Source organism: Rattus rattus, chromosome 14 (assembly GCF_011064425.1).
Source record: "Rattus rattus isolate New Zealand chromosome 14, Rrattus_CSIRO_v1, whole genome shotgun sequence".
In the NCBI taxonomy this organism is placed as follows: domain Eukaryota; kingdom Metazoa; phylum Chordata; class Mammalia; order Rodentia; family Muridae; genus Rattus; species Rattus rattus.
Window position 1 is genome coordinate 29859516 of NC_046167.1, and position 21465 is coordinate 29880980.

Consider the following 21465-nt stretch of genomic DNA (forward strand, 5'->3'; position numbering starts at 1 on the left):
AGTATCAGGCGGTCTGATTCTCCTCTAGGCAAAGGCTGAACTGAGCCTCTTCTAAGCAACTTGAAGTGTCTGAATCTTCTAGAGAACAGCTGTTCTCTACCTCTTCCGGGCATCTTGGCTGTCCGAGAGTCCTTCCAGAGCCCTCCTGCTTATGTATATACTGTTTTCATTTGAAAACAAAGCAAAACATAAGGAGATGTGATTGTGTATGATAGCTAATCTTCACTGACAACTTCAACTTCATTGAGACTAAAACACAAGTTGCTGTGCATTCCTATGAGGGCTCTTCTCTCTTCTCTTCTCCTCTCCTCCTCCTCTCCTCCTCTCCCTCCTCTCCTCCTCTCCTCCTCTCTCCTCTCTCTCTCTCTCTCTCTCTCTCTCTCTCTCTCTCTCTCTCTCTCGTTTTTCTAAGATAGAGTTTCTTTGAGTAGCCCTGGAAGTCTTGGAATTCCCTCTGTAGACCAGACTAGTCTTGAACTCATAGAAATCTGCCCGCCTCTGCCTCCCGGAGTGCTGAGATTCAAGGCTTATGCCACCACCACCTTGTTTATGAAGACTTTTCTTATTTTCAACAGAAGAGCCACCCTAAGTCTGGGTGGCACCTTCTGATAGCTCAGATTAAAGGACGTTGGAGATGGGAGGAAGAAACTTTGCTTGTGTCTGCTTGCACTCACTCTCACCAGCAGGCCCATCTCTCCTGTCGTTGTGGCATCCTTAATTGTTATTAGAGCCAACTTCTTAGCAGTTCCAATACAGACCGAAGACCAGCAGCTCTACAGGAATTCTCCAGGCCTTCAGAGCCACACTGGGATTGCTATGACATCCAGCCTTTGGACTAAACAACTATTGTATTCCCAGCCTCTCTAGTGTGAGAAAGTAATTATTGAACTACCTAGATCACATCCTGTAAACCAATCTAACAAGATTTATAGCTACATATTATATTTCTCTCACACATAGAGACATTCTATTCTGGCCCTTTAGGGGAACCTGGCTAATACAGGGAGGGAGGGGTCTAATGGATCTGGTCAGTTCCAGGGACTTTCTGAAACCTTTCAGTTGTTTACTTCTTGAGATTAACTCACTTCCCAGCAAGATGGAATGTTTCACCTCTCTTTAGAATATCCTGTGCCATTTTTTATTTAAATTTAAAAATTTTAAGAATTTCATATACAGGTATTTATATCATTGGCACACTCTCTTCTACACTTTCCAACTCTTCCTTGAATCTTCTTTGCCCTTCTCTATTATTGACTTACTCTTCTTTAATTATAATTGTTACATAAGCACATATACACACAATGTATTCATATTGTAATGGCTATTCCTGGTTGTCAACTTGACTATGTCTGAAATGAACTATAATCCAGAATTGGAGGGCTCACCTATGATCCAGATCTTGAGGCTGGGAGATACAAGTTTCTGACCTGGATCTTGGCAAGATCTTGAGGCACAGTGGCTATGAAAAGCTTAGGCCCATTGAAGGGTAGTATACACCTTTAATCTCAGGAGACTAAGGCAAGGAAATCTCTGAGTTCAAGGTCAGCCTGGGGCAAAACTAGTCCCAGATCCAAGCATGGTGGTACACACCTTTATTCTGGGCCACACCTTCTGCTGGAGACCTACATAAGGACCTTGGAAGAAGGAAGATTGGCTCTTTGTCACCACTTGTGTTCACCTGCTGGCACCTCTGTCGGAATCTACTTCTACAGAAGCTCAAACAACTAGCCTTGTGGGACTGAGCAACTACTGGATTCTTGGACTTTCGATTTACAGCTGACCATTTTTGGGGAGTTGAACTACAAACTGTAAGTCATCAATACATTCCCTCATTATAGAAAGACATCCATATGTTCTGTGACTCTAGAGAACCCTGATATATATATCTCACAACCTTCTTGGTCCATTTAGTGTTGCTAGCATGGATATTTATTTAGGGCTGAATACCTAAGATCAGAAAACTGATTCTCCTTACCTTTGAAGCTATTGAATGCCTGTAGCTCTTTATCTGGAGGGGCTACTTTGTGAGATTTCCTCTGTCTACAGTGACGTGTCAACCTGTTGCATCACTGTGCAGGTCTTGTTTAGGAACCATATTGTTGAGATTTCATGGGTGCGTCTCTGTCATGCATAGAAGACACCAGGCCCCAGCAGATGTCCCGGTCGTCAAGCTCACGCGATGTTTCTTGAGCCTTAGCTGCATGAATTTCATTGCAGATGTATGAGGTAGGGTGGGACACGCCACCAGCTGCTGTTCTCTGTGTTTTGATCAGTTGTAGATCTCTGTAATGATCTCCATCTGCTGTAAAAGAAGCTTTTTTTTTTTTTTTGGTAAGGGTCAAGAAGTAGACGTATCTGTGGGTGCAGGGATAAGTATGCAGTTAGAAAGTATACGTGTGGGGTTGGGGATTTAGCTCAGTGGTAGAGCGCTTGCCTAGCAAGTGCAAGGCCCTGGGTTCGGTCCCCAGTATACATGTTTGGTAAAGTGGCACTAGTAAGAGTTCCTCTAGGGAGTGTATCACTATGAACAAATTAGTGAGAAACTCAGTCCTCGATGATGTATTGGCATCCCACTAAGAAAGGTGAGTCAAGAAGCATTTACCCTTGGTGTAATTTAACCAAGAGCTAGCCTAGATTTGAAGTCTCTTCTATCTCCCTGATGTTCCTTGTCTGTTGTATGAGTCTGAATCTGTGTCTGGCTGAAGACTGTCTTGTGAATCTGTCCTTGTGTCAGCACTGGCGGTTTTACAGAAATCTTTAAAAGAGTTCACAAGGGATTAAGTCACTGGTTCCAATGACACCAGCTGACCCAGACAACAGACAAATACTGTGAAACAATAGCTGTATGTCATCTCCAATATTTAAGGCAGATGTCCCATTTTGTGTGGTTTCTTTCAACCTATATTTTCTGTTTCCAGCACCTATTGTCATAACATACATATACACATATTTTACTCTGGGTCCAGAGCATGAAAAAGTAAATAATATAAGATTGCAGCTGGGCTGGAGGAATGGCTCAGTGGTTAAGAGCACTGACTGCTTTCCCAGCAGTCCTGAGTTCAAATCCCAGCAACCACATGGTGGTTTACAACCATCGGTAATGAGATCTGATGCCCTCTTCTGGTGTGTTAGAAGACAGCCACAGTGTACTTATATAATATATAAATAAATCTTTTAAAAAAAGATTGCAGCTATGCATTACTTTAGGTTGTAAAACTTAATTACATGGGAAACCCAAGGTAAATAAAATAGGTTTTTCATTGTTCCCTTAAAAGCAGGTTAAACAAACAGGCTGAGTACACAGTAGGATAGCAGCAGTCTTGTCTTAAGTGGCCTCACCATATATTATTAACTTTATCGCTGTAAGGTCCAGCAAAAGTCCAGGTCTCTTATAATGTAAGGGGTAAAAAGGTAGCTTCCCTCAAGCTTTGTCTTGGAGGAAATGTCCACACAAGATGGAAGGAGAGAACCAATTGTACCAAGTTACCCTCACTACTACTATACACACACACACACACACACACACACACACACACACACACACACACACACACATGATAATAACAATAATTTAAAAATTAAAGAAGCAATGACTTTAGTTTTAGTAATAGTAAAAGTATAAAACAAGAAACAAAGCCCTCTAGTTTGGTTTGTTTTGAAACAGGATCTCACTCGGTAGCCCAGGCTAGACTCAACCCATGTAATCTTTCTGTCGCAGTCTTCTGAATGCTGGAATTATAGGTATGAACCACCATGACAGCTTTTTTTGGAGACAGGGTCTTCCTACTACCCTGCCAAGCCAGAAAATAACTCTGTCAATTAGGCTAGCCTGGAATTCTCAGAGATACTCCTCTTTCTGCTTCCTGGGTGCTGGGATTAAAGTAAAGCTGTCTGCCTCGGTGCCTGAACTGGCCTCACCTGTTTTTCTCTGTGTGTATGTGTACCCTCAGGGGCCAAAGGGTGTTGATCTCCTGAAGCCGAAGATACAGGCAACTGTGAGAGGTCCCCTCAGACAAAGGAGGCTGAGCTATAAAGAAGATTCCCAGAGGAGATAAGCAGCAAAGACTGAGACTAGGCCAGCTTCCTGGGAGAAGCAGAAACCAGAGATGCCTGAAAGAGATTTAGACAGAGTCACTTAGAAAGGGTACCTGTTGACCTGCCCGCAGGCTGTGCAGTGTGCCCCAGGTTCCCAGCTTTTGTGAACCATCCCCATTCCAGGGTGGACTTTCGTGCTATGCCTGTGTCTGAGTCGTTTTGGCTCCTGTAAGTAACCCCTCCTCCAAAAGTACTCAGTGGTTCACCAAGTTGGACTTTGGCGGTATCCTTACTTCGGTCTGTTGGGAGTTCTCTATCAGAGTTTAGTAGACATTTGTATTGTGTCTTCCCCGGAAAAGTTTTGGCACACCACAGGGTGCGTGAATGTTCTAGAAAATGGAAGGCTGGGATTGGGGATTTAGCTCAGTGGGGGGGCGCTTGCCTAGCAAACAAAAGGCCCTGGGTTCGGTCCCAGGCCCCCAAAAAAAAAAAAAAAAAAAAAAAAGAAAAAAGAAAATGGAAGGCTTGGAGAAGTGGTTTTTTTGGATTGTTGATTTGGGTCTTCAGCCCTATTCGTCTATTTTATTTACGCAACAAAAGCCACCTGGCGGGTTTTGGAAGGTACATATCCTTGAAAGTGTTGTGCGTGGATTTTGTTGTTCCTTTTTTTAAAGTCTTTTTTTTTTTTTTTTTTTTATAGAACAAACATGCTTCCCTGCATGGCCTCCTCTGTGGCTCCGTAGTATGATTAGGAGAGAATGTTTGTGTCGTTTTACATCCTGCTCTAATGCAGTAAGTAAACTTTAAACATGAAATTTTGACCGATACATTTTAAAAGTTCCTATTTGTCTGTTTCGAGACAGGGTCTCCTGGAGGCCAGCCAGGCTAGTCTCCAACTCCCTCAACAGCTGGTCATGACCTTGAGCTTCTAACGTTCCTGCCAACTCCTCCCGTGTGCTATCGTTGCAGATTGGTGCCATCACACACGTTTGGAGGACTGAACTTGGGGCTTTGTGCATACAAAGTGAGCAGTCTTCAGAGTTATTACAGGCAGAGTTCCCCTGCCCTTCTAGAAAGACTGACTCAGATATACACCTCCCGAACTATTAAGATATATCTTATTTTAATTTGTTGTCTTTATTTAAAACAACAAAATAAAATCAAGAAAAAAAAATCTTGGTTATAGCTCAGTGGCAGAGCCCTTACCTTTTTTGCAAAAGTTTTTTTCCTATCAAAGATGGCTAGCCTACCAAGGGCCAGTAATCCATATATCTCCCCAACCATGCAGAACCCCATTTAGGAAAATTTGTGTTTACATCAAGGCCAGAACTTTACATACAGTTCCAGAACTAGGCCCTGAGCAGTTGACCTCTTACCCTTTTCCTTCATTTCCTGTTCTCCAATTATAAATGAGCCAATTACATTATATTACAAGATAATGCTTCCATTAATGGGATGCACACAGCTACCACCCATGTCAGAATAAGTACCTCGTGTACTTGCCGGTTGATTTTGGCTGCATCAAACCCTTTTCACAAAGAGAAATACCCTTGCCAGGGTTTCATCATGTTTGGACGTTTCTTTGTACAAAAGCAAAAATATTCTTTTCCAACACCTAGCATGAGAAAGACCCTAGGTTCCATCTCCAGTAAAAGGAGGTAGAGTGTAGTTCAAACCTTACTCTTAGAACTAGACCTACGCTGGCTGGATCTCTCAGTCACACAGAGATAATGGAAGAAAGGAAACACTGAAGGACAGAGGAGTAGAGTAGGGGGCTGTACAGCTGACTGAGGTAGATCCCTGTGAATTAAAGACCAGTCGGTCTACTAAAGTGGGTTCCAGGACAGCTAGGGCCGTTATAAAAAAAACTCCACCCTCATCTCCCAAAAGGATACAAAACAGATAAAAGAAAATCTTAAAAACTGAGAAAGGATATGGTGATGTAATTCTTGAATCCCAGGAAGTTCCTCTCTTCCTATCAGCACCCTCCAAATGCTGGGGTAATAGTCATAAACTCTAAATGCTGACTTGTTTGGAACTTATGCCTGTTAATTCTGTGGACTCTCAGTTTTTTGTTTGTTTTACAAATCATTGTTTAGCTCTGGTTAGATTTATACTCATGAAAATCTGTCTGCCTTTGCTTTTTGGATCTCTCTCTCTCTATTCCTCTCTCTCCTAATATCTCAAGACTAACTCAGAACTCATCATATAGCTAAGGATGAACCTCGAATGCCTGATTTTTCCTGCCTCACTCTGCAGCCTTGGCTGGTCTGGGACTGCATCTGCCTCAGTTTCCCTAGTGCAGGGATTAAAGGCCTGTTCCATCATGCCTGCTTTTGTTTGTTTTGGGCTTGCCCTCATACCCTGGAATTTTAATTATTTGCCTTGTACCCTCCGCTCAAGGAGTTTAGTAGGTAAAATCGAAGTCATACAAATGAATGAAAAGGTAGAAATTGTTTGGATTTTTTTATGTTGTATTATTGTTTATCTGTGTGCCACCTGCATGCCTGGTACCTGTGGAGGTCAGACGAAGACAGTACATCCCTAGGGACTGGAGTTGTCAGATGCCTTGTGGGTGCTGGGAACTAATCCGTGCCCCTCTGCAAGAATAGCAAACACATTTAACACGGAGCCACCTCTCCAGCCTGGGTAATTTAATCTGATTATGGACTTTGCTTCTAGATGAGGGCCTTTAAAGATGTTATGATTGGATAACAACAGCTTTAGTGTTGCATTCTTGTAGCTTTATAAGGAGAGGGAAGGAGACCCTGCACCCTTCCAGCCCCCATGCCCTCAGCTCCTCCTGCCGGCTCCTTGATTTTGGAACTGGTATGGTAATTAAATCCCTCTCAATTTTACATTTTGTTGGGTGGTGGTGGCAGTGTGTACTTTTAATCCCAGCACTCTGGAGGGAGAGGGAGGAAGATCTCTGAGTTCTAAGGCCAGCCTGGTCTACATACACAGAGAAACCCTGTCTTAAAAAACAAAAATGATTTTTTTCGTTTAAAATTAGTTTTTAGAATGGTGGCAAGGGTGGTGGTGGTGGTGGTGGTGATGATCTACGACAACATGTGTATGGAGGTCAGAGAACAACTTTGGGAATCCATTCTTTACTGGCATGTGGGGTCAGGTGATCAATTGCAAGTCACAGGGCTTAGAGCAGTTGCCTTTACCAACTGAAACATGTCCTAGGCCCCACTGGAATCCTTTATGAGGTTGGTCATTTGTTAAGTAATGGTCCATTATATTATATTGTTTACTGCAGTGCTGAGGGTCAGACAAGAACCTCGCACATGCTAAGCCTTTATGTAACTTATTTTGGAGAAAATATTTGTAAATTCCAAAATTATAGTAGCATTAGTTTGTTTATTTCTCTTTTCTTTTGTTTTCTTTTTTCTTTTGGATTTTTGAGACAGATTCACATGCCTCTGTCTCCAAAGTGCTGGGATTAAAGGCATGTACCACTGTCGCCACCAGGATCTTACTTTTTGACATGTTTTGTAAAGCTCTGTCTAGCTTGGAACCCACTGAACTCACTGATCATGCTGCTGCTGACCATTTCCAAGTATTTGGAAAATAGCTATATGCCACCAGATCTGCCAAATTTTCCCAGAAAATTTGGTAGATTTCATCACCTCTGGAAATAGGATTTTATTTTGAGACTGGGAATCACCATAGAGGAGAAGGGGCTGGACTTCTATACTAAGGTCTTGACCTTGTAAATATTGGGATTACAAGGTTAAAGCCACATACTGGGCAAGAAGATAGGGTTTTAAGTGGACTTTAAATGATTGGCACCAATTGGACGAAGCCTAAGAGGTAAAACTGTTGTCTTCTCTATTGGAAAAGTAATTAAATAACAAAGGCGTGTGTTTGTTTGCTTGCTTGCCTTTCTCTTGTGTTTCTGCATGTAGCAGTGATATGTAACTGCCACCTGCTTTTGTCAACACTGTCCTTGGGGGTGGGGAGGGCCTACCTATTATTGTAGTCAAGAGATGTTTAGGTCTTTGAATTTGACTGAATGCAAAAATAGGAGGCAGGCTTGGTGGCTTACTGAGTAGGCTGAGGCAGGAGGATTGCTAGTTCAGTGCCAGCCCGGGCTGTAAAAAGTCAGGCCTTCAAGAGTCGCCTAAGCTAGACACACTGTCTCAAAATTACAAATCACAAAATCACATACAAATAAAGCAGAGACTCCACCCTCCAGTGTGATTTCGATAGAAATAGCTTCCAAATTTGGGTACTGCACCTCTTTGAGCTCAGGGAACTGCGATTGCCTCATTGACAAGTATGCTGGAAGATGAAATACTTTGTCAATTGATTGCAAGAGCTTCGCGATTCTGGAAGGCTGGCTCCCTGCGCTTGCCGTAACCTGGACTGGACCATTGCATCCTGCGGGTGTGTGAGTGCAAGAGGCTGAAAGAGCGGAGCGGAGGGCGTGTGTCGGGCAAAGCCCGGAGCCCCGGAGGACGACTGCCTCCCGGAGCCCGCCACCAGCCCGCCCTCCTCCCTTGACCTCCTCGCGCCTCGCCGCAGCGGCCTTGTCTGCAAGGCTCCCTCGGGAGCAGGTGAGTGGCGGCGCCTTGCTCGGGGCACCCCCGTGGCCCTGGGGCGGTGGCGGTGGCCGGCCGGGGAGGCGGCCTCGGCGCACAGTAATGGCAGCGCTGTGAGCCGGGGAACGCGAGCTGACAGCCGCCGCCGCCCACCCTCGGAGCCGGGGGCTTCGTCCTTCACGCCTGCGGGTTGCCTCCCTCCCCGGGCTCCTGCCCTCGCCCTGCTTTTGCAGAAGGTAAACCGGTTGAAAGCTGGGAGCTGGGCTGCGGATGCAGGGAAACTTCCCTTCCCGGCGAATGGGTGGCGGGGATGGGGCGACCTGGCGGAGGGGAGCGGGCTGAGAGCCGGAGGCCCGGCAAGATGGTGTCCTGTGAGTGACCTCGGCTCCCCAGACTGCTGACCCTTAAGCCAAGCTGACCCTGGACCAGATCCCGGGCCTCCCCGACCCATTGCCGGCCGCCCCTCCCTCGGCCTCATTTTCCTCCTAAGGAGGGAAGGTGAGAGTGTGCTTTCCTGATTACATTTACATGCTCACACGGAGACCAAAGTCTCTGTAGAAGGGGGTAGCATCAATCTCATACATCCCAGCCACGAGTATTTTCACTTTTGTTTCCGCAGACAGTGAAGATTGATAGCTTTGGGGAGGAGTATTCTACGTGCATGCTACACCTCTTGCCTCAACACTTATGGGCTGGTGAAATAAGAGCCTTAGATTCTCTCCAGCACTTGTTTACATACTAGACTCTAAACCCTTCCTTACCATTACCGTGAGTGCATGTAGAACATCTTTTGAATTTGCATTGTTATTATAAGTTATTCCCGTCCTCCTTGGTTACTATTATTGGCAGATGGCAGTAGCCTCTAAGTTTCAATTTGCAGATAAGACACAAACTACTGAGTTGCAGATGTAGCTCAGTGCTACAACACTTAGACTAGCATGCAAGGAGCCCTGGGTTCAACCCCAAAAAAAAAAAAAAAAAAGTGTGTGTGTGTGTTGCTTATTGAGTTTTCAATAGAAAATATTCTTGCCCTAGAACTTACCCCAAACCCATATTTATAACACAATATGGGAGATCACTTTATTTCTCTTATCCCATGTGTCATTCCAAGACACAAAAGTGATCTAACTAGCTTAACTTTGACTTCTTTTGCCCATATACAGTATTTGGAAGTACCTTTCCAGAGAGTTGCAAATGAATTAACAGTGGGATACAGTTTTTAGAGTTATTATCCCTCTCTTGCTATTTGTGACTTGTGGGAAGGTGTGGTAATTTTTGGGAGGGGTGATTTTTCTTCAGACAGGGTCTTTATTATGTAGCCCTGGCTGTATGGGATTCACCTTGTACACCAGGGTGGCCTCAAACTCCAAGAGCTCCATCTGCCTCTGCCTCCCTAGTGCTGGGATTAAAAGCATGTGGCATCACTCCCAACTCTCTTGTTGTGCTGTATAGCCTTAGTTGGTGTAGTACTCACTGTGTAGCCCCCTAACCTCACATTCTTGGGAGTCCCACCTCAGTAGGTGCTGGGGTTACAAGTGGGGGCCACCAGGCCCCGCTTTCGTTAATTTTCTGTATTTAATCAATATATTGTTTGTTAGTGTCTTTTAGCTTTTCATCATATATAATTGAGCACCGAATGTGAAATCTCTGCTTTCTTTTCTTTTCCTTCCTAACTTCTTTCCTTTTTTTGGTTTTGGTTTTCAAGACGGGGCTTCTCTGTATAACAACCCTGGCTGTCCTGGAACTCACTCTGTAGACTAGACTATCCTGGAATTCAAGAGATAGATCAGCGGCCAGCACTGTCTGTCTAAATGTCTGCTTTCTTAAAGCTTCCTTCTGGCTGAGATGGAGAGACATAGATTAGAAACACTCTGAAGGAAATAAGGAATTCTAATGATTGGTAAAAAAAAAAAAAAATCGTTTCGGATACTGTGGTTTACAAAGGCTTCGCTGAGGTGACCTTTGACATATTTGAAAAGGCCAGAAAGCACAGGTCTGTGGAAGTTCTGAAGAAACTCTGGAGGAAATGCAAACAAAAAGCTCCAGGGAGAGAGAGAGTCCAGCTCATCAGGAGCAGCTCAGCAAGGGAAAGCCCTGTGAGGGAGGCTGAGGCTTAGGTTTAAAACTCTGGCTCAGTTGGGCCAGAATTTAGTTTCTTAGAAACATTTCAAGTTTTAGATCTTGAAAGTAGATAGTAACAGTCTGGTGTACATTCTGTTGACGTCAGAAGACACCACCCCTGGGGTCACCGCCTTGGAACCTTAAAGGACAAGTAGCAAGGTTTCCAGATGTGTTGAAGGTACTTGTTGAACATGATAAAGTGGAATAGTGACGTTGTTGGAGGTGGGCATCTCTTGGGTTATGGGGTTCAACGGGAGGGTGACAGTACATACAGGGTTGAGGATAGAGTTGGACTAGGTGTCTTGAGTTGATTCAGTCCAAGCGCAACATTTAGTACCAAGGTGGAGGAGTCATTCGGTTTGCTCCTTAATTTGAAGTGGGTTTCACACAGCAGAGCAGCAGCAGCTCTGGTCCCAACAACTGGAATAGTGAAAAGTTAGACAAATCTATGTCTTCATGAAACATGGGGAGAGAAACGTGGATCGAGGGAGTCTTACCAGTCAGTCTTGCTAACTGGTGGACCATTTCCAAAGGTTTGTTTTTGTGCCTTCAACTGGGCCTGAAAAACGGTAGCACACCTTACGCGTGGACACTCTGATAGTATAGCAAATGTTACAAACAGGGATAAGGACACCTAAAGAAAAACAGGGAGAAGCCTACAGGGAACAGCAAAGCTTCTGATCTGATCTTTGCCCTCTTCGACTGTGTGCTTAGTTAACCCAGGCCTGTCACATGTGCTGTGTAGCTCAGGCTAGCCTTTTCTCTTACCCCCCATCCTGAAAGTACTGGCATTATTGGTACGCATGCGTTGTGGGCTCAGATGCATGTTCTTTGAAAACTCAGCATCCTAAGTGCCACCACACATGGTTTTAGGATGAGTGGCTAGGCAGGCAGTCTTACCAACTAAGCTTCATCCCACAAGATGGTTCTTGACTAAAAACTAGTGCACGTGGACTTCTTGTTGTTACTGCTATTATCTTTGTCTCTTTTTGTTTAAAATTGTAAAATGTGTAGATGTTAATGTTCAGTTTGAAGGTTTCAATTAATCAAAGTCTTTTCTTTTATAGACTTAAACATTTAGTGTTAACCATCGTTAGTCATTAAATTATAGCCTCATTAACTTGTCAGAATTTGGGCTGGAGAGATGGCTCAGTGGTTAAGAGCACTAAGTGCACTTCCAGAGGTCCTGAGTTCAGATCCCAGCAACCACATGGTGGCTCACAACCATCTGTAATGGGATCTGATGCCCTCTTCTGGTGTGTCTGAAGACAGCAACAGTGTACTTATATATAATCTTTAAAAGAAAAAAGTTAGAATTTTTCATAAAAACAGATTTACAGCTTATTATTGTTTTATTTCTGTAATCTGCTATAAGCTTAAGCTTAGTTACATCTCCAGCATCCTTTGGCACTCTAGAATATACTAAATGATTAATAAGTATCTATTAACTCAGTGAAGTCTTTGTTCTAATGTAAGCTTTTTTAAAGAATCTGGGTGTGTGGTATTGGGGAGTGCTTGATAAGACCTGACTCTCTGAATGGACCAGCAGCTTAATACCCTATTATTTTTGCATTTATTAATTTAATATATGTTGCATTTCAAGGAAGGAATGCTCAATTTATATTTATAAATTTTGTTAGAAAGTATTATAGGCTACTTAACATTTTTAGAAATTTTAGAACAATTTTAGATACACAGAACACTTGGAAAATAAGAGGCTCAAGTATTGTCATCAAGTGGCATTTTCTATTACTCAACAACTTACCTGACCCAGGTCCAACAATTGGTGTGATGTTCTACACTAGGGAGTTAAGACTGGAGAATCATCTCAAGTTCAAATGACTGTTCCCAGGCCACATAGCTAGACACTCACACACAGAGGAAGTCAGGACTGGGAATATTACCCAGTGGTACACTATTTTCTACCTGTGTTAATTTCTGGATTAGATTTCCCAGCATGGTCAAGACTAGGAGATACATTGGTGCAATACTAGTAAATACACACACATTTTGAATTTTCAGCTTTCCACTTATACCCTTACTCTTATTTCAAGATTCTATCCAAATCAAGCATTATGTTTGGTTGAGTCTTCTCAGTGAGAGTTTTTCTTTTTTAACCTTCAAGCTCGTGTGTGATAAATGCAGTCAGTTATTTCACTCTTCCAGTTTGAGTTTGAGCGTTTTCTATTTCCATAGAGGAAAAGAGTCTTATTCTCAGTGTGTCTGCTGAGCTAGGTAGTCTCAGGCAGTGTCAGCCATACAATCTGGGGGGCTGGGAACTGGTCTGAAGCCCTGCTCCTTTTCCTTTGATTTACTTGTTAGTGCTTTATGTATATGAATGGTTTACCTGTATGCATGTATGTGTGCCACCTGCATGCCTGTTGGAGCCCCTGGAACTAGGTTTACAGACGGCCGTGAGCCAACCCTGTGGATGCTGGGAATTGAACTCATGCCCTTTACGAGAGCAACATGTGTCCTCAATTGCTGAAGCATATTTCCAGACCCAGTAAAATTTAAGTAGTAAATATGGGCGTAAAGTAAGAAGTGGTTAGAAGGCATAATGATTTCAGCAGTAGTATGGTTTTGTCTTTTTAAAAGATGAATGCAAGGATGGGGAAATAAGATTTCAGAGAAGACCAGAGACCACTCTAGCTCTGTCTAGTCCATTTGATATGGACTTCTAAACACTGCCTTTTGTATTTTATGCTTTTAGATGGAGAGAATGCAGATCAGCTATGTGGGGGCTGCACTGGAGGTTACAGTGGGCCCAGCAGCCTCCTGAGTATTGCTTATAAGTCACCACTTAGTTCATTTCTGACACCAATGCTTTTCTTTTTTTAGCAACTACATTTGCTTATGTGTATTCATCTGTGTGTACGTGTCGGACTGCCTTTGTGGAGGCAGTAAGAGGACACCTTGAGTCAATTCTTTCCAGCATGTGGTATGGCAATCCAGGGAGTGAACTCACACTGTTAGGCTTGGAGACAAGTCTCTTTGCCCCCTGACCCAACTCACCAGTTCAAAACCTGCTTTTCTTATATCTCATGTCTCTCATGTCTAATTGACCCTTTCCTGGCCAGGCTAAGATTCTCTCTATTGTCTGGGAGGGAGGGAGGGAGGGAGGAGGGAGGGAGGGAGGGGGAGAGAGAGAGAGAGAGAGAGAGAGAGAGAGAGAGAGAGAGAGAGAGAGAGAGAGATCCTTTATCTCTTTCTCTCAAGATGGCGTTTTACTCTAGCCTGTCTGGGATTCACTATGTAGAGCAGAGACTGGCCTCGAACTCTTGGCAGGCCGCCTCCCTCTGCCTCTCAACTTACGGAAGATCTCAGGCATGCTGTACCACTGTTTCCAGTTCTGTAAGTGGCAAATGGAGAAGGCTGTGAAAGCATAAGACCCCAGTGGAAGCCAGATACCTGTAGATTCAAATTTTGTTTGCTAATATGTGTAAATGGTAGGTTCTTTATCTTCTTTTTTGTAGACAGTCTTGAATTCAGCAGGGCCGCCTATGCCAGACAAATGTGCTACTGCTAACAGAATTACATGCCCAGCCAAGTCTATTTGTTTATTTTTATTTATTAGTATTTATTGGTTCTTTAGCATAGCACATGTAAACTTTTTAAAGAAGTGAGAAAGAATTCCCTAGTGTGGATAGTATCGGGCTCAGAGGAATTATTTCTAGTATTTGAAGACATTGACTCACAGAGGCTAGGCTTTGCAAAGTCACACTGTAGCTAAGGATGGTGGTGAATTCCTAAAACTTCTGCGTCCACCTTCCAAGTGCCAAGATTGCAGGCTGACTGACCAAGCCAGAATTTTATTCTTTAAAATGGAGAGTATAATGGTATCTTATATGAAGAATTAAGAGATGATATATACTAAGAGCTATTATATTTATGTATATATATATACACATATGTATGTGTGTGTAAATGTACACACATGAATACACATGTATGCATATAGTAACAATTTTTGAACTAGATGTGGTCGATGAGTTTGTTACTATCACAATGAATGGTTCTATAATGGAAGCTGTTAAGCTGCTGAGTGTCCCTCTGGATGAAAATCAGTATCTCTGTATCTGTTACTGAGGATGGCACAAAGGACCTTGGATTTGGGAGGGAAGTATTCTACCATAGAGTTAAATCCTTAGTCAAATTTCTTTTTATAGCTTGGTATGTTAGGTTGCTTTTATTATTTCTACTGGAAAATTTTAAGAGTCATTTATTATTTTCTGGTTTGTTGTTGTTGTTGTTTTGTTTTTTTTGTTTATCAAGACAGTGTCTCACTGTATAGCCCTGACTCTCCTGGAACTCTCTATGTAGACCAGGCTGACCTTCAACTCACAGATCACCTCCCTCTATCTCTCATGGCCTGGGCTTAAAGGCACTATGCTCGGTTGGTTTTAATTTTTAAAAAAGATAATGTGTGTCTTAGTCAAGGTTTCTATTCCTACACAAAACATCATGAAGTTGGGGAGGAAAGGATTTCTTCAGCTTACACTTCCATATTGCTGTTCATCACCAAAGGAAGTCAGGACTGGAACTCAAGCAGGTCAGGAAGCAGGAGCTAATGCAGAGGCCATGGAGGGATGCTGCTTACTGGTTTGCTTCCCCTGACTTGCTCAGCTTGCTTTCTTGTAGAACCCAGGACTACCAGTTCAGGGATGGCATCACCCACAATGGCCATCCTACCATTGATCACTAATCGAGAAAGCGTCTTACAGCTGGGTCTCATGGAGGCATTTCCTCAAGGGAGGCTCCTTTGTGATAACTCCAGCTTGTATCAAGTTGACACACAAAACCAGTCAGTACAATGTGTGTGGGTGTTTTGCCTCCAGGTATGTCTGCACCATGTGCATGTGGTGCCCATGGAGGCCAGAAGGTGTTGGAGCCCCTTAAACTGAATTTACAGGTTTTTGGTCAGCCACAAGTGGGTTCTGGGAATTGAACTCATACCCCCTAAAGAACAGCCAGTAACTGCTGAGCTGGTCTTTCTCTCCAGCCTGTGTGTTTATTGTTTATAATGTGTGTAGATGTGTGTTGGGACTATGTGTGTGAGTGTAGGTGCTGTGGAGGCATCCAATCCCCTGGATCTGTAATTATAGGTGGTTGTGAGTTGCCTGACCTGGGCAGTGGGGACTGAACTGCAGCCCGGGAAGAACAGATAATGGTGAAATGTTTCTCTAGTACCTTCCCCTGGTTTTTGTGTGTGAGAGAGAAACTCATTTTGTAGCCTACGTTAGAGTCAAGCATCCTCCTCTGTTAGCCTCTGTTGCTGTGATTTCAGGCATTCTGGGAGCTCTAATGGAAAGTTTTGTGTTTTGAGATTTATTTATGTTCTGTGTATGAGTATGTATGTGTACTGTGTGTATTCCTTGTGTCTACAGAGGCCAGAGAGGGTGGTGGATTACCTGACTGGAGCGTGGAAAGACAAAGGAGGTGGATTTCAGAATTATGTGTTATACGATGTGCTAATATAACTCTTTCTCCACCCAATAGCTGTAGTAATGCTCAAATTGTGACTTCTGATATCTGTGTGGTGTGTGTCTGTGGATCTAATTGCTTTATTCCATAGAAATGAGACCCCTTGACAACAACACAGTCATCACGTACTGTGATTTTAGCTGGTATCTGGGGCTCCCCTCAGCCAGAACGGTGCTGGGATTCACCCACACTGTCGTGAGCATCAGTTCTTTATTCTCTTTGCTTGGTGTGGTGTATGGAAGTGTGGACAGCATCTACCTGCTCTCCAGCGAATGGTTTTCTTGGCTAAGAATTTTGTGCCCTTATTTTATAGACATGTTTTTATATTTTTTGACTATGTACAAAGGATTAGACAGGTCAAGTGATAACCATGTTTATGTGATCTACTTTTGTATATTATAATTTTAAATAGTGCTACAAATGGAAATTTGGTCTAGAAGTATTTTCAAATGTAAAATAAAAATTTCATATTTAGGATTAGCTTTTTTAACTTTATTTTGTAACATTTTTTTTTCTTTTTCTGAGGTGTGTTATGTGGCCAAGGCTGGCTTAGAGCTCACAATGCCCCCTTTTACTTTCTGTGGTTATGGATGAACCCCAGACATAAGACTATCACACCTGACTTAATAATTTGTACATATTTGGGGCCCATGATTTTATTTTTTAAGATAGGTCTCAAGGAGGCTGGAGAGGTGGCTCAGGTTAAGGCCATCGGCTGCTCTTCCAGAGGACCATGGTTCAATCCCAGCACCCACATGGCAGCTCACGCCTGTCTGTAACTCCAGCTCCAGGGCTTCTGACCCTCACACAGACATTCATGCAGGCAGAACATCAATGAACATTTTAAAAGGGTGGGTCTCACACCGTAATGAAGACACTGGCTTGAAACTCATCATGTAGTCTAGATCTCTGTCACAGTTCACCCTCTCAGGTGCTGGGATTGCAGACGGGCAGTGCCACCACATCTGGCTCTAGGGATTGTTTTAGGGCCTATGGTGTTCACAGGGTCTAGGTTATTTGTGTTAAAAAAAAAAAAAACTCACCAAATTGAGAATGAAACTCAGAAGAAAGCTAAAAAAATTGAATTTTGCAGGCATTCAATGGGACACAATCAGATTGAAAATGGGAAATGAATTGTTGTCTCTATAAAAGAACAAGGATGGAGAATTCGTACAGAAATGTACTTAAACTATGTTTCAGCCAGTGATAGATTGATATGCCATGGTGGGCCCTTGGAGATTATATTGCCCTGTGACATCATCGCCCTCTTAGTTTGTGTGAGTATACACTGTGATGTCCGTCCACTCTATGGAACAGTCTAATAAGTACTTGGAAGTCTATCCCTGTTAAGCGATGCATGGTGGTATATCATCTTTGGAGAGTGACCCAGGGTCTTTCATGTGCAAGGCAAGTGCAAAGCCCATATATTTGAGAGCTGTTCAGTAGCTTCTGAGGTGGGAAATGGTACTGTGGTGGTGTTTATGCATTGTGCCTTTGTCCTGTCTTTTTATCCTTGTGTGGCTTTTACATGAATAAGTATTTCAATGATTTGGAGAAAATGAAGCAACTTAAAAAGGTGTTCTTTGAGGTTTTCATAGGGCGAACAGATAGTCTAACAGATAATTTTGTATATTCTCTATTGGTTTAGTGTTTGGTGTTTCACTAGGTTGGTGAAAACATGGAGGTTCTCTTCTTGCCTTTGCTTCTTGTTGCAGTAGAAAATAAAAAAAGGCAGAACGGTTCCCATGTGTCCCCTGGCAAGTGCGCTCTTACTAGTTCTGGCTCCAGCGGGCCATTGGGGCTAGCACTAATTTATCTCAGTAGCTCCACGCTGCCCTCACTACTTTCTGACTTGTTGTCCTCGAGCCATTCCAACACTGCATCCTGTCAGGCTGCCCCACCCTCACTCACAGCTTGGCTGTGTTTCCACCAAGTCCCAAATCCATGGCGGGCCACCATACACTCTCTTGAACGCAATTAAGTCGCCACATGAAAGAACACATCACACAATATCCTCTGATCCAATTCATAAGATATAATTTGCCCATCTAGACCACACAAAATCCTGTACATAAGAATAGTCGTAACAACCCGTAAGTGTGCAGAGAGGAATCTTAACATCCGCCGCCATGTTCTCTGAGGAGGAAGAAGAGTAATCAAGATGGAGTCTATGGAGGGTGGTTCAGATTTAGGTGAACTAGATGGAGTTTATCTTGTCTAGGTGAGTAGTTTATATCTTTATCAATATTGTCTGGATAAATTGTGGATTAAGAATTTAACATCTAAATCTAATTGCTAAATTACAAGTTTCCAGAACTTTGATTTTACCGGGCTGAGAGGCATCTGGAGCATGCGGATCTGGTTCTGTGCCTGTGCGGCCTGTGAGGCCTGTGCGGAGTGAGAACGCTCAGGGCCTGCAGAACGAGATATGTGTGTCAGGCGTGGTAACTACCGCCTAGGGGACCTCGAAGAGAGGGCGGCTAAGCGGGAGGCAGCTGGGAGTGGGCGGACCCTGTCGCAGAGTAGCTGCTGGAGTGAGTGGATCTGGCTCCTGGGAACTGAAAAAATGTTCCTTTTGAATTTTTACAACAGCTTCCACAGTTGTTATCCCCTTGAGCATGGATTATCACCATCTCACACTCATACCTGTTCTCATCACTAGTGTCAGCAGGGAAGTGTCAGTCTGATTCTGTACAGACGAAGACGGACTGCAGCCATTAACATCACACACTAACAGTTTATCTGCATGGTGTACATCCTTACCAAGAAAGCTTTTTAAGAAGCAGAGTTGTTAAGCATTTTCATATAAGCTTAAGCAGGAAGATTAAAAGAAAGATGATGGTAAGAAGAATGTAGCACTCCACGTGAGAGTTTACTCAATGGAGTTACCCCAGAAAGTATCGTCGGCAGGTGGATGTGGATGCAGGCTGTGTCTCACAGGAGCTGGGCACTGTAGAGGAGGAGTAGTGAGGTGGGATGATAGGTAGAGAAGCAAGAAGGATGAAGGCAGAACTTGTGACTCAGTCAAGTGACCTCTGTGCCAGGAGAGAGCTTCATCAGAGGAAGCTGTGAAGCTGGCTAAGGCCTCTTCCTGGAAGCTGGGCTTAGGTTGTGAGTGAGTGTGAGCTGCTGCCTGGAGTGGGACACACCAGATGGCTCACAAGGACCAGAGTGGCATGGTTAACTTCTTGCTTAGGTTGTCCTACCTTTGATTAGCCTCTGAGATTCTTTCAAGAACAACTTATGTGTACACGTGTACATGTGTGCAGTAGTATGCATATAAGTGCTGCCACTTACAGTTTGGAAAAGTGCACTGAAGCCCCCAGGACTAGAGTTAGGAGTTGTTGTAAACTGCACATAATAAAGCTTAGGGGAGCTGAACATGGAAGTCCTTTCAAGAACAGTATCCATTCTAAACTACTGAACTCTTCTGTAGTAACATGAACTAAAAATTCCAGCTCCATATAAAGCCCCATATAAAGACCTGCGGTCCAAATGTTGTATTCACAGGCTGTAAGCCTGTGTTGGGCAGGTTTGGAGCTATTCTAAGACAGCCGTGCCAGATGTCTCTTACTAACTGTTCTCCTGGCCACATGCTCACGGTCCATCTCTCATGGTGGCTTCTTCTACTGTCTTCTTTCTTCCCTTCCTCTTTTTACCTGCGACTCCCAGCCAGGTAACTGTAAACCTCCTCTATTGTCCAGCCACAGGCTTTAGCCTTTTATTGACTAGTTAACTTGGGGAGCAAGGCTCACACGGCAAAAGCTGGAATACACGAGGATACATTTTTGTCTTCAAGCAGCCAGATCTTGGGGCACAGAATTTCGCATTTGAATACAAGCAGTACCAGTACCCCTGAGACTCTTTATTATCCAAGGTCTGAAATTCTATGGTTAAGAATTTTGTACTCATCTGTTTTGCCACCGTCGCCGCCATCATCATCATCGTCATTGTTGTCGACTTAGGGTTTTACTACTGTGAACAGACACCATAAGCAAAGCAACTTTAGAAGAACAACATTTAGTTGGGGCTGGCTTACTGGTTGAGAGGTTCAGTTCATTATCAAGGCACCGACCAGGCAGGCATGGTGCAGGTGGAGCTGAGAGTTCTTCATCTGAAAGCTGCTAGAAGACTGACTTCCAGGCAGCTAGGATGAGGGTCCTAAGCTCACGCCCATAGTGACACACCTCCAACAAGGCCATACCTCCTAATAGTGCCACTCCCTGGGCCAAGCATAAACAAACTATCACAGTCTTCATTTTGATCCATTAATCATGGTAGGCCAAATACATTCTCACAGCCTAGATTGGGAAGGAGGAAGTATTTGACTCCTGACGCCAACTGATGTTTCTCCATCATCCTGTAACTCTTTCTTACTCAGAACTGGCAAGAACAATAGGACCTTCTTGGTTTATTGGTAGGGTTTTGTTTGTTTGTTTGTTTGTTTGTTTTGTTTTTTAAATATTTAGCTTGTGCCAATTTTCTACAACATTGGTAGTCTTTTTGCTCTAGAAAGCAAATAACTCATAAATGCAGCCTATTTGCCAGTCCTAGAGCATCTTCTAGCCCTACATGATTCAATATACTGAAGCCACATTTATTCTAATATTACTCATACAACCTGAGAGGCTGGGGTGGTTCAAGCTTTCTGTTGAGCAAACCTAATATTCCTAATATTTTAAGTTCATGTGAACTTTTTATTCTACTCCAAAAACTCTTCCTTGCATATTTTTTTATCCATTAAATTTTTATTATGTGTGTGCCTGGATATATATGTGCACACCACTAGAGTGCCAGCTGTCCGTGGATACCAGAAGTGGGTATTACAACCTCTTGAAATGAGTTACATGTGTTAGTAGGCAGTCGTGTGGGGACTATACCCCAGAGTCCTCTGCAAGACAAGCCAGCGCTCTTAACTGGTGAGCCATCTCTAACCTCTCCTGCTTGTTTATGTAAATCTTTTCCTTTTTTTTTTTAAAGAGTTATTTATTATATATAAGTACACTATAGCTGTCTTAGACACACCAGAATAGGGCATCAGATCTCATTACAGATGGTTGTGAGCCACCATGTGGTTGCTGGGATTTGAACTCAGGACCTCTGGAAGAGCAGTCAGTGCTCTTAACTGCTGAGCCATCTCTCCAGCCCATAAATCTTTTTCTAAAACATTTATTCTAGGAGTATTTTACTTTCTAATACTGTATATTAATCATTCCTCAGATGAAAAATACAAATAAAGAATTCATGATCAAAATCTTTTTGTTCAATGTCTTTG